Source organism: Athene cunicularia (genome assembly GCF_003259725.1).
Source record: "Athene cunicularia isolate RWA chromosome 3 unlocalized genomic scaffold, athCun1 chr3_part1, whole genome shotgun sequence".
Taxonomy (NCBI): Eukaryota; Metazoa; Chordata; class Aves; order Strigiformes; family Strigidae; genus Athene; species Athene cunicularia.
Genome location: NW_020799097.1, coordinates 59,523,055 through 59,534,981, shown reverse-complemented (window position 1 = coordinate 59,534,981; position 11,927 = coordinate 59,523,055). Strand labels below are relative to the sequence as shown.

At 37.1% G+C, this 11,927-nt stretch overlaps 1 long non-coding RNA gene across 1 annotated transcript; it reads left to right on the top strand.

Annotated features, from left to right (window-relative positions):
- The first annotated feature begins 1,795 nt into the window (after positions 1-1,795).
- LOC113477767 lies at positions 1,796-11,393 on the top strand. The gene is made up of 3 exons (XR_003397964.1): positions 1,796-1,899; positions 9,554-9,557; positions 11,383-11,393. It is a non-coding gene; the product is annotated as an uncharacterized LOC113477767 (long non-coding RNA).
- The last annotated feature ends 534 nt before the right edge of the window (positions 11,394-11,927 follow it).

The following is an 11,927-nucleotide window of genomic DNA, read 5'->3' as shown; positions in this document are numbered from 1 at the left end:
TATGTAAAACAAATACATTCATTTTCTTTCATGCTAATTGTATTACCTAGTGGAAACTAATGCTGAGAAGCATCGTATCTTAAAATGTCTTTATGTCCAATAAGCCTAAATACAGTCTTACACATTAAATCCACCTTAAAATCTAAAATAAGGTGCCAGATACACACTAAGCTTTGCTAATAAAAATGAATCTAAATTCTTTTAGAATAAGCCTCTAAAACCTTGAGCTTACTTCTTAAGACACTTTATCCAATAAAGGCTGAATCCCTTGCTGAAGTTTCTTTGCACTGGTAAAATTGACAATAATTATTTGTACATAAAGAATTATCTATCTGTTTGAATTTACCACTGGTCAAGTTTTTCATCAAACATATATACACTCATAAATGCACACGTAGGAGTGATTAATGTTCATGAAACAGAAGACAGGGATTCTAGAAATACCATCTGATGACATGCCAATAAATATTTTGATCATCTCAGATTTAGAAGAGTTGTTTGCTGAGCCCAGCTGAAACAGTGAAAACATCTCAGCTTGGACACAGAAAAGTTTAATTCCTAACAGAAGAGATTACTATGGATCTGTATATGTAATTTTAAAGAACTTCCCCTTGCATGCCATTTCCACAATCAGTGTATCTTAAAAGCTAATTGTTTTTGTCCACAGTTTAGGTACCAATATAAAGTCAAGGGAGCTGACACAAACACAGAAACAAAGCCTCATTTAAATAGGAAGCACCACTAAATGCTTCTTAATAGCTCTCCTTAGCGACTCACTCCCTAGTTTTCAACTATAGCTAATGCTTCAGTTTAACTATTCATTCTGACAGCTCTGGGACCCTCTGGCTCCTCTTGTTCTTCCAGTCATTGTAGAACTAAACCGCTTACACATATGTTCAGCAGAACATTAAGACAGAACAAAATGTTATGTTCTGGGTTGTATGCTTCCTTTATAAGGACTGGGAATGAAATTCTTGCTGCAAGGAAGCCAGTAAGAATTTCACTGTAAATTCAAACAAACCTAACTTTCACACTAAAATGAGTACACACCACAAAACGTATTTTACTCATATATTTCAACTAACAATCATAAAGGAAAACCAGGTAGTGAATGAGAGAAAATTATTTCCTTGGACTCTCTGTGGATTTGTTTAGCGGGGAATACATATACATACTGTTTCACTTCCAGAAAATAATTGTACAGGAACTGTCATACTGTAGACAGATGCTACATTTTTTAACTAACTCCAGAAGTGATTTAAAGGTCTCCTGTGCAGAATATAATGGCTTTTTAACATGAAATTTAGTAATTACTCGAGTTTATTAAACAGATTGAGTACGGTAATTTCACCTCATTCTAGATTGTCTTAATAATGTTGACTCATTTTAAAACTAAATAGTATATTACAGATGTACTTAGATCAATTAATGGGTTAATTCATCAATGAATTTTCAATTAATTGGAAGTACTTATTTTCAGACTGTGAGCCAAAATTCCCTCCAATTCCTAGAAAGAACTCTATTCTATGGGACAAGTAGAGTCTAAAACAAGTGCCCTTCACACACTATATTCAAAGCTATGTACCTGAGCAGTAGAAATGCTCCTCCAGTCACATTTGACCCTGGGTGCCTGTCAAGTAATCTTAGGCACATACTATTCAGCCATTCAGCTTCTTCCATACATAACTGATAGCCCATGCAACAGTTACTCAGAAGAAATATCTCTGTTTTCAGAGAATCATAGAATACCAGGTTAGAAGGGACCCCAAGAATCACCTGGTCCAACCTTTCTGGCAAAAGCATGCTCTAGACAAGATGGCCCAGCACCCTCTCCAGCTGCGTCTTAAAAGTGTCCCATGTTGAGGAATCCACCACTTCCCTGGGGAGATTATTCCACTGGTCTTCCTGCAGGGTGGGTCTCCCTTTCAAGGCTGCTCAGTTTGGTATCCTCAGCAAACTTCATCAGGGTACACCCAATCCCATCATCCAGATCACTTATGAAGGTATTAAACAGTGTTAGGCCCAGTATCAATCCCTGGGGGACCCTACTTGTGACAGGTTGCCAGTTAGAAAGAAGACCTCTGGGTGCAGTCTGTCAGCCATTTCCTCACCCACCACACAGACCACTTGTCTAGACTGCAATGCATTGGTTTCTCTAGGATGCTGTTGGTAGCCATATGGAAAGCCTTGGAGAATCCAGGTAGTGTCTACAACTCGCCCCACATCAATCAAGCAGGTTACTTTGTCACAGAAAGCAATCATGCTTTTCAAGCATGATTTGTCCTTTGTGAATCCACACTGGCTTTTCCCAGTCACGTGCCTCACTTGACTTGTGATAGCCCCCCAGAGGATTCATTCCATGACTTTCCCAGGAACTGAAGTAAGACTGATGGGCCTGTAATTTCCTGGATCCTCCTTTAAGCCCCTCTTGTACATGGGGGTGACATTAGTCTTCTTCCAGTCTTCTGGGATATCCCCCAATCTCCGCGATTTCTCAAAGATTATGAAGAGCAGCCTTGAATGAAATCAGCCAGCTCTCTTAACACCCTCAGGTGGATAATGTCAAGACCCATCAATTTGTAGGGGTCAAACTCCTGTAATAGCTCACATACCAACTCTTCCTTCACTGACAGTGGGTCTGTGTTTGCATCGACCCAGGTTTTCGTTCCCAAGGCCTGGGGGCCCAACAGTGCTGGAAAAGACAGAGGTGAAGAAAGTCTTGAGAAAATCTGCCTATACAGCACTGCTGGTGACTAATTCACCTATCCTGTTTAACAGCAGGTCAATATTTTCCTGCTCTTTCTCCTTGTTATTTACATATGTGAAGAATCGTTTCTTGTAATTTTTGACATCTCTGGCCAATTTCAATTCAAGCTGAGCTTTTGCTTTTCTAACTGCATCTCTGCATGCCCTACCAATACCCTTGTAGTTCTCAATGGGTATTAGTCCACTTTTCCATCTCTGGTATGCTTCTCTTTTGGTTTTGAGCAGACTCAGAAGCTCGCAGTTAAGTCAAAGGGATCTCTTGCTCCACCTACTTCTCCTACCTTTAAAGAGGATGAACTGGTTTTGTGCTTCCAGGAGAGAATTCTTTAAAAACTCCTAGCAGTTGCTAGCTCTTCTATCCTCCATGGAAGCTTCCCACAGAATCCCTCCCAACTGAGCTCTGAGTGAGGTGAAGTTTGCTCTTCTAAAATCTAAAACTTTTGTCTTAGCACTAACCATCAGCATGCTCAGCAGTATCCCTAACGCCACAATGTTGTGATCATTGCAGCCAAGGCTATCGCGAAATGACATGATTCTACAAAGCAGGTTTTCTTGGTTTGTGAGTAGCAAGTCCAACAGTGCCTCATTTCTGGCTGGCACATGAGGAAGCAGTCCTCTATGCATTCCAGGACCTCATGGATGACATGCAAGCTGCTGTATTTTTCTTCCAAGAGGTGTTTGGGTAGTTGAAGTAACCTATAAGAATTCTGTTGATCCAAAGTTTGCTGAAGTGACCGAATTATTGCTTCATCAGCCTTATCATCTTGGTTTGGAGGTCAGTAGCACATGCCTACTGTAAGATCTGCCTTGGAGACAACCCCTCTGATCTTGACCCAGAGGCATGCAATAGGGCATCCACAATTGCCGCAGTTGACTTCTATACATTCAAGGTTCTCCTTAAAATAGAGCATGACTCCTCCACCTCTTCTTTTCCCTGTCTTTATGAAACAGCCTATCCATTGCTATTCTCCAGGCATGTGAGTTGTCCCACCATGTTTCAGTTATTGCTACCACATCATAACTTCCTGAACATAAATAAACATACAAACATAAATTAAGACTTGTAATAACAGAGGAAGATAGGTAGTAGTTAAAGCCCACCTTATGCACGTCACAGTAGGGGTTGTTTTCACTTTGCATTTACCAACAAGCTAGGGCAACAACTTATATCAAAACTGTTCAAGCCTTACTTTTTCTATCTTGGTATTTTCTGTGCTGTGATTCTTCATGTTTCCAGGTATAAATCTTCGTATGAAAATATTTACAACTGAGGGAAAAGTGAGACAATGAGTATTTTTGCATGAGAAATGTGCAACTGGTTTGTTTCACAAATGCATAGAACTGAGGTAGAAAATTAAAAGCAGAGTCTACACTGGAGCTGCAACAGATTTCACCATTTTTAAAGCAGACTGTCTAAAAATTATGCCATATTCCATAGAGATGGAGAGATTCACAATTGATGAGTTTATAAATGATTGTCTGTAGAACTGGAAGTCCTGAGGACTCATAGCAGCTTACAGTTAGATAAGGCAGAACACCTGCTACTTACTGGATCCTTAATAACAGAGCCGTAAGAAACTGGGTGCACCCTGTTTAATTGAATGTTGCATTTTCTCATGTTAATTGAAGGGAAAAGGTTCTGCACACCAGTACTAGTATTAAAACAAATTACTGAAGAGCTTCCAATATAACTAATGTTCCTATCTATCAGTTCGATCTAAGACTAATTCCATCCTAGACAGTCATATACCTCATCAAAACCTTTGTGAATTCTTCCATAAATTGAGTTCTTCCCTTTTTTTCTATGATACCATAGGTTAAGATACTCAGGCATATTCTCAAACACTCCTCTGAAAATCCTAGGCTACTATAATAGCCCTTAATAATATGTCTAATACAAATTCTTTGAAGGCTTATCCACATAATATGCAAAAGCCACTCTGGCTCTTGCCAGGACAACATATTTATCCATGTATTTACTAATTCTATTCTTTATCATGTCTACAACTGTGTTCAGTTCTAAACCTATAGTTACAAGTTCAGCATGTGAGGCCTTTTTAAATATTAGCATCATATTTGCAAGCTTCCATTTCCCCTCCAGTGAGGCTGTTCATATAACCTGTTCAACAATCAGTTATATAATGTCATTACTCTACCAGCACTTTCACACCAAGTTCTTTACACCCTTCCATAAATCTCAGATTCAAATACCTATTTCCCCTAGAGCTACTGAGCTGATACCGCTCATCAGCCTTAACCAATCTAAGCTAATTCCACAAACATTTTCACACCAACAACAAATCCTATACTCAGAGTAGATAACTTAATAAATCTGTGTTTCTACCCTCCTATATCTGCTGTTTAGATCAAAACCCTGAGGGCATTAGCTGTCTGAAATGACTGTATATCTTTCATTAGTTTGCTCATCATCACAATTTTTCTCTTGAACTACGTTATACACGTGATCCAGCACCATATCACCTTCTGTATATATGGCACTTCTATTTTAAACCTAAAGAGCCTGTAATACAAAGACAAAGCTTAATAACAGCAAAGGTTAATTCCTGAAACAATTAGTTTATTAGCAGTCATCTCACAGAATATCTATTTTTATTTTCATTCTTACAGGCAGACATAAATAGCCTTCTCTCCCAAACCTTTCCCCTAAAAAAGTACCTTATGTTCCTCAAGCAATGTTTTTAAGATGAGCACGGTCAAACTGCACAGATATCAATAAGCCATGTGGTCAAATTAAAAGCCACAAATTACTAAAATGCAGATTTTGTATAGATAATGAAAAACATAGAAACACTGTTCCCAGAACTATACATGCAGTTTTACTCCCTGTCCAAATTAACATACCAAACCAAGTACTGTTCTCTCTCTTACTAGTGACATACATGTAATTTTTTTCTTTTGAGTTATATTACAGGACTTAATCAAGATGAAAGACAACAGGTGAAGGCAAGAAGCAGACCAGCAAAATAACTGAATCATATAAGTTTTAAGTAGATATTTTGGGACAAATAGATATTATAAGTAGACACGAAGTACTGTACAGCCACAGATCTGTTAGCACCATGAAGAATCAATTCATTAGAACACAGCTGCATCCATTGATCCCTTCAGGTTTATCATCTAAGAAGGACAGCCAGAAGTTAAACAATTAGAGGAACAAAACTTACCAAAGGAGGTGGTGTATTTTCAATGAATAGACAAATGACTCAGTGTAACAACTTGAGTTCCACTTTATCCTTTCGGGACAGTGTCTAATGTCCCCAAGAACTGACTCAAGCTCTTGATGATGATGTTGATTATTGTTGTTATTGCTGCTGCTTTTCCCCATCACTTTTCTATGCCACAAAAGTTATTTCAGCAATTAAACTATGAGCTTCTAAGTCACTTTTAAATAACTCCTACCAATATGGCAAGCAGGCTCAGTGCCTTTTTCCCTCTAGTTAACAAGCTATGAAGTTGATACAAGAATTTAACTATTAACTTTGCTGGCAAACGACTGCCTTATTCTCCACGTCAAAGCTGCAGCTGGGAGAGGAATCTGAAGCTGCATGCATAATCAGTGATTATAGGGTATGCATGTAAAAGCTTCCCACCTACTCTGAATCTAGAAAATATTTGCCATATTTACTATATAAGCATGCCAAAAGTGACTGGGAGGGAGAAGCACACTTACATAGACCCTAAACCCACACAACACACAACCTTAACACAATGGAACCAATTTAGATGGCTGTGCCCAACTGTAGAAATACACTGTGCTTATGAGAAGAATTCAGTGTGCATATTACAAATATATTTTTAAATATTTTGTTTCTCCCCATGGTAAAGAAAACCTTTTTGTATGAGGGCTCATTCTTCTTTAAAAAGGAATGATTAATAGAAAATATTCTCCAATTATACCAAAATCAAAAAACAATGAAAAACATACTCTGTTTTATACCACGTACAGCATATGGAAGTTCTTATACATAGTTGGGGTTTTTCCACAATTGTCATAAAAGGTGACTAAAAAATTATCCACGGGGATGAAATAGTACCAAAAATATTTTTTTTCAGATAAAATTAACAAATTCACTATTGCCAATGATGGCTCAAGGTTAAACACATAAAGTGTACTTCTGATGCTCTGCAATCATCTTTTTGTTGCCACTACAAAAAAATGCATGCATAATTCACAGAACTAAATCAGATGTGTAACTGCACCACACTCAAATCACCAGCTCTGGGATTTGCACAAACATTCATGTTCTATTCCTGGTGGTTTCAAATATAAAATTTTAAAGCCCTGTATGTTTTATTGACGTTATTTTGCGTTCTTTAAAAGGCATGGATTTCTTCTTGTTTCATAGAGCTCTCCGGCTTTTAGGGAAAGCCAGACTATTCATATTACCTACCACTGCAGACAGGTTTAGAGAATGCACAAAATAGTTATCATTGCAACACAGTATTCTATCATACATATTTAGAAACACAGTAATATGTTCAAATAATGCTATTTATTTATTCTTTCTCCCAGCCTAAAAGTTAATTCAGCAACAAACTTATAGCAGTAATTCTGCATTCTCAGTGCAGGATGTATGTCAGGGAAGTTAATATATAATGGATTTCCCTATAATAGAGATTATCCAACTATTTCTGTGGAACAGGATTACAGGCTGTCGAGCAGCTAGCATAAACAGAGGAATACACTGCCATGTTCAGCATCATCCATCGAAACCTAACGGTAGCCTGAGTGGCATCTAACACTCTGAGTTCATCTGAAGAGCTGGTGTATATGTAGAAAACCAAATTAAATCCTAAATCAACTCTCACTGGAAGTGCGCAAGAAAAAGAGTGCTTCTGATTTATTTTTCTTCCACCTCTAAGTTCCTGATTGCCAACCCCCAGCTTTGCTCCATTTTCCTGTAGCAGTGGGAAAGGCACAGTATGTTTAGAGGCACTTTCTGAACTTTTCTGAAGAATTCTTCTGATTCTTTCTAACTGATCTCAAAGACTGCCCCCACTCACTGGGGTAGGTGAAGAAAAACAAGATAGTCACCCGCCATTAAACAAAAATTGATATAGCTATAAAAATAATTTCTTAAAATCCTATTTTGTTCACTGTTTGGCAATTATTTTTTTTATTACATCTTAAATCCATGAATCATGACAGTAGTAGATACACAGGTCAGTTGGGACAGAACAAGGCGTTGCAATGATATTTGGATAATCCACTCTGCAGGAACGTTCATTATTCTTCCTGAGGTTTCACAAGAGTTCTTTGGCATAATACTGCTACAGCTGCTTTACTAATGTTATTACAAGGTCTGATTCAAAGATAATGTCTGCTAGAGGAATCTGGCAGGGACCAGAGTCCTAGCAAAATCCTTGTGATGCTAAGGTGTAACAAATGGAGACTGAACCACTGAAAAAAATGAGGGTATTAACAGCTATCTGGTTTGAATTTTGCAAGAATCCTGTGAGGTCTTTGTTATTTCTCAGAACAAAAATCACACAAATTCAAGTTACTTTTACTGGAAACCTTAGCTTTTTTAAATAAAAATAATTTTTTTTTAAATGTTGAAAAAAAAAAAAAAGGTCTAATCTCTACCTTATCCATGGTACAGAAGTGGTCCAAAATCATTGTCATTTTGCTCAGTACCTCTCTTATCTACATATTTAGATTGAGGAGAACATCATGACTGTGGAAAAGCAGGAACTATCAACTTACAGTAGCCAGTACAAGAAAATAAATAACATGTAGTTGTCATTAACAGCAGCCAGCTCATGAACTAGCTTTAATGGCAAACATCAAGAAATTCCCTTTCCTGTTTCACAGACATGGATGGAGTCAATATATACGTTCAGCAAACATAACATATTTGTCTGCATTTTACAACCATAAGCAAGATTTGGTCTATACTGTTGTTAGTGTGTGAGATACAAACTCTCAGATACTCTAAACAGAACTCTCACTCAGAAGAAAAATACCCAGTAGTTAAGGGCTTATTATCTAAGGAAAAAGTTGTTAAAGAAAAGGAGATAATTGAGTATGCACACTGGTTCACATTTGCATGTATTTTGTGTCCTATCACCATTCCTGACCTACAAATATAAGGAGCCTGGACTTCAGTGGGTAAAAAAAAAGAAACCCTGCATCAGGAATTTATGCTGCCTCTTATTCCAAAATACTATAATCTCCAAAATCTGTCAGTCCAAGTAGCTGGATAAGGAATTGGAACATGTGTGGGTGGATTCATTCCTCCAGCCTGAATTAATTAAAAATGATTGTTTGCTGTATTATTTTAAAGCAGATTTTTGGAACAGGTTAAGGAACCACTGTTCTGACTTTAGTATTTCAAGCCTAATAAGAACGACACTTGTAAAAAAACTTGTAGGAGGAAAAAATAATAAGGGGTTTAAACATAAAGCGCATCTTATGTTTCTATTTGTTGCTCAGAGAAATTTACGCATTCTTGTACAAGACCTACCTCATTCAGTTTGGCTGTAGCTATTTTAAATTAAAGCACGTACACAAAAAAACACATAAATTCATGTCTCCAGTCAGTCTGGGCAATTCTACCTATTTCTAATACCTTAGTTATCAGCCCTTAACTACTATGGTTTTCTTTCTCACATTCTAAACCTGAAACATGTATTAATACCCTCTGCTTTCACTTTCTGAACCAGTTATTAAACTATAAGACAATAACATGGACAACAAGTTTGAATTTAAAAGCTACAAGCAATCGCAACATATTTTTCAGAGCAGCATCTCCCAAATTTTGAGGCTGGTTAACCGCTATTGATCAGGCAGCACTAAATATATCTAAGATAGTTTCTAGAAGTGATTATCGGTCTGTATACATATATTTTTAAAAATAATAAAAAATAAACTCCTAATTTCCGGATCACCAAAAGTTTATCTGCAAAAACAGTCAGTAGCACATGAATGTGAAAAGAATACGCATAGAATGCAGTACACCTTCAGTGAACAAGGCTTGTTACCTGTTACGAAATCCTGAAATTTGATTAAATAACTCCTTTTTTTTTTAAATATACACAGAATTTTGCACAATGTAAGACGGCTACCCTCCAGAACCAACATATTCTCCGTCAGATTCTTGAAGCCAGAGCCCTATATACGTTGACTAACCAGACTGAATGGACTAGATAATGGCTAAATTCTACCTTTCCTCTCGCAGAAGAGAAAATTCTTTGGGGATCTTTCTCCCAAATAGCCATTGATTTTCGGTGATTACCTTAAAGACTTCGACACTGCTTTCAAATTTGGTTGATATTCGGTAACAGCTTCAAAATTTGTTTAGGTGAGCTGATAAACAGAGCAATTGCCTAAGCCTTGTTCTCTCAGGAAATCAGAATGCAAACTTACCAATATTATTCCTTCCAATACCAGCTAAATAACTTACAAGTACCGTTCTCCAAATAAAGCCAGCAGAATGTTTTGAATGGTTAAATGTCATCAACCATAATGGAAATGTTCTCTATATCAAGATTACAGCAGGGGAGGATTGCTCATTTTTGAAAAGGGACCTTACTCCAAAGAGGTCCCTATAAAGAAATAGGAAACTTGACTTTTGCTTAAACAGATTACATTAACAAAGCATCTGGTTTTTTTGTCTCCAGAAACAGAGAACCTAAGTCCACACAACATTCTTCAATCTTAATATGTGAAACACTATGTCCCATTAGCAATCTCTCTTGACATTTCAGAGTAAAGTGTACAATATACACATGTGTATGTATGTGGGAAGGAATCCTCTAACTCCCCATTTCCATGAGATAACACAGAGAGAACAGTTTTGAACTAAACTCTGAAAAGTCGTTTTAAAAACCTACACCTACAGACTTAGAAATATTGACCAACCTGCCACCATCCGTTGTCTAACAGACTGGCACCAGTCATATTCTGCTAACACTAGGCTGACATTCACCCCTCATTTCTCTTTTGAGTGACAAATTTCACTTAACTTTATAAGCATCCTATATACATCACCTCTTGGAGTCAAGTTACACTTCCGATTTGTGAGATGCTGAGAAACACCTGTACTCCAGGGGTCATCTCCTCTGATGTCAGCAGCTGACACCATAGATCAAGTTACTTTACTGTGTTTGTTCCTTAGCCCTGTCCCTACTATTCACACTGTTCACAGATATATAGCTCCAGTTCTCTACCATGATAGATACTTAGACCTTTTAATAAAAGAATTAATTCTTTGAGATCAAAAGCAAGTTTTTTTATTCCTTTCTAAACTACTACTATTTTGATTCTCACACATTCCAACAGGAAAGTGGATGAACCAAGATTCCAAAGGAACACTATATAGCACTGCAGCAAGTTTGCATTAACCGCAACTTATGCATACCTTTAAGAAACACTGTTACAGAATGCACTTGCCTTTCAGCTTCTGATTCGATTTTATAAGAAAATCTACATGACTACTTAATGTTCAAACAACACAAGAACAAACAACATGTGTAGCTGAACTAAAAAAACCCCTTAAAATTAACTCCAGGTTTCTGACCGCAGTAAATCTTCTACCAACTTCAAAATAAAAAAATAATTAAAAAAAAAAAAAAAAAGCCCTAGAATTACAGACTGTTCTCATCTTTGAGGTGCAAAATGTTCTTGAACTGTTCTGTTCTAAAAAATAACATGGGAATTCATTGTGATGTCTCAAATAATGTTTTTCAAAGCATTGCAGCTCTGTTACATAATTTTCTCCACAGACATCTGACTGGTGCTAACAATTAGAGAGCAATACTTACCATCCGACGTTATGATTATTACCAAATAACTATTAAGTGGAAAAACAAAAGTAAGTCTAAAGGTATAAACCATGGGTCTAGTAACATTCTTGTACATGTTAAAAATCCCCCAGGATTTCAGTGCAGTCAGACTTTTCAAACTTCTTTGTATTAGAGAGGGCTTTATTACTTCTTTGACTGGACAACACAGTGATATCTACATAGTGCTAGCACCTCCTAGCAGCTATAACAGATCTTAAGAAAGAAATTTAGAAGACAGCAAATGGCTTAAAAATTTGGCAGGCCAGCACTTGAATTCAACTGTGAGTTTTAGAAGGTCCCACCATCACATTATTAACATTTAATTAAAAGTCTTAGTGCTCCTCACTGAATTA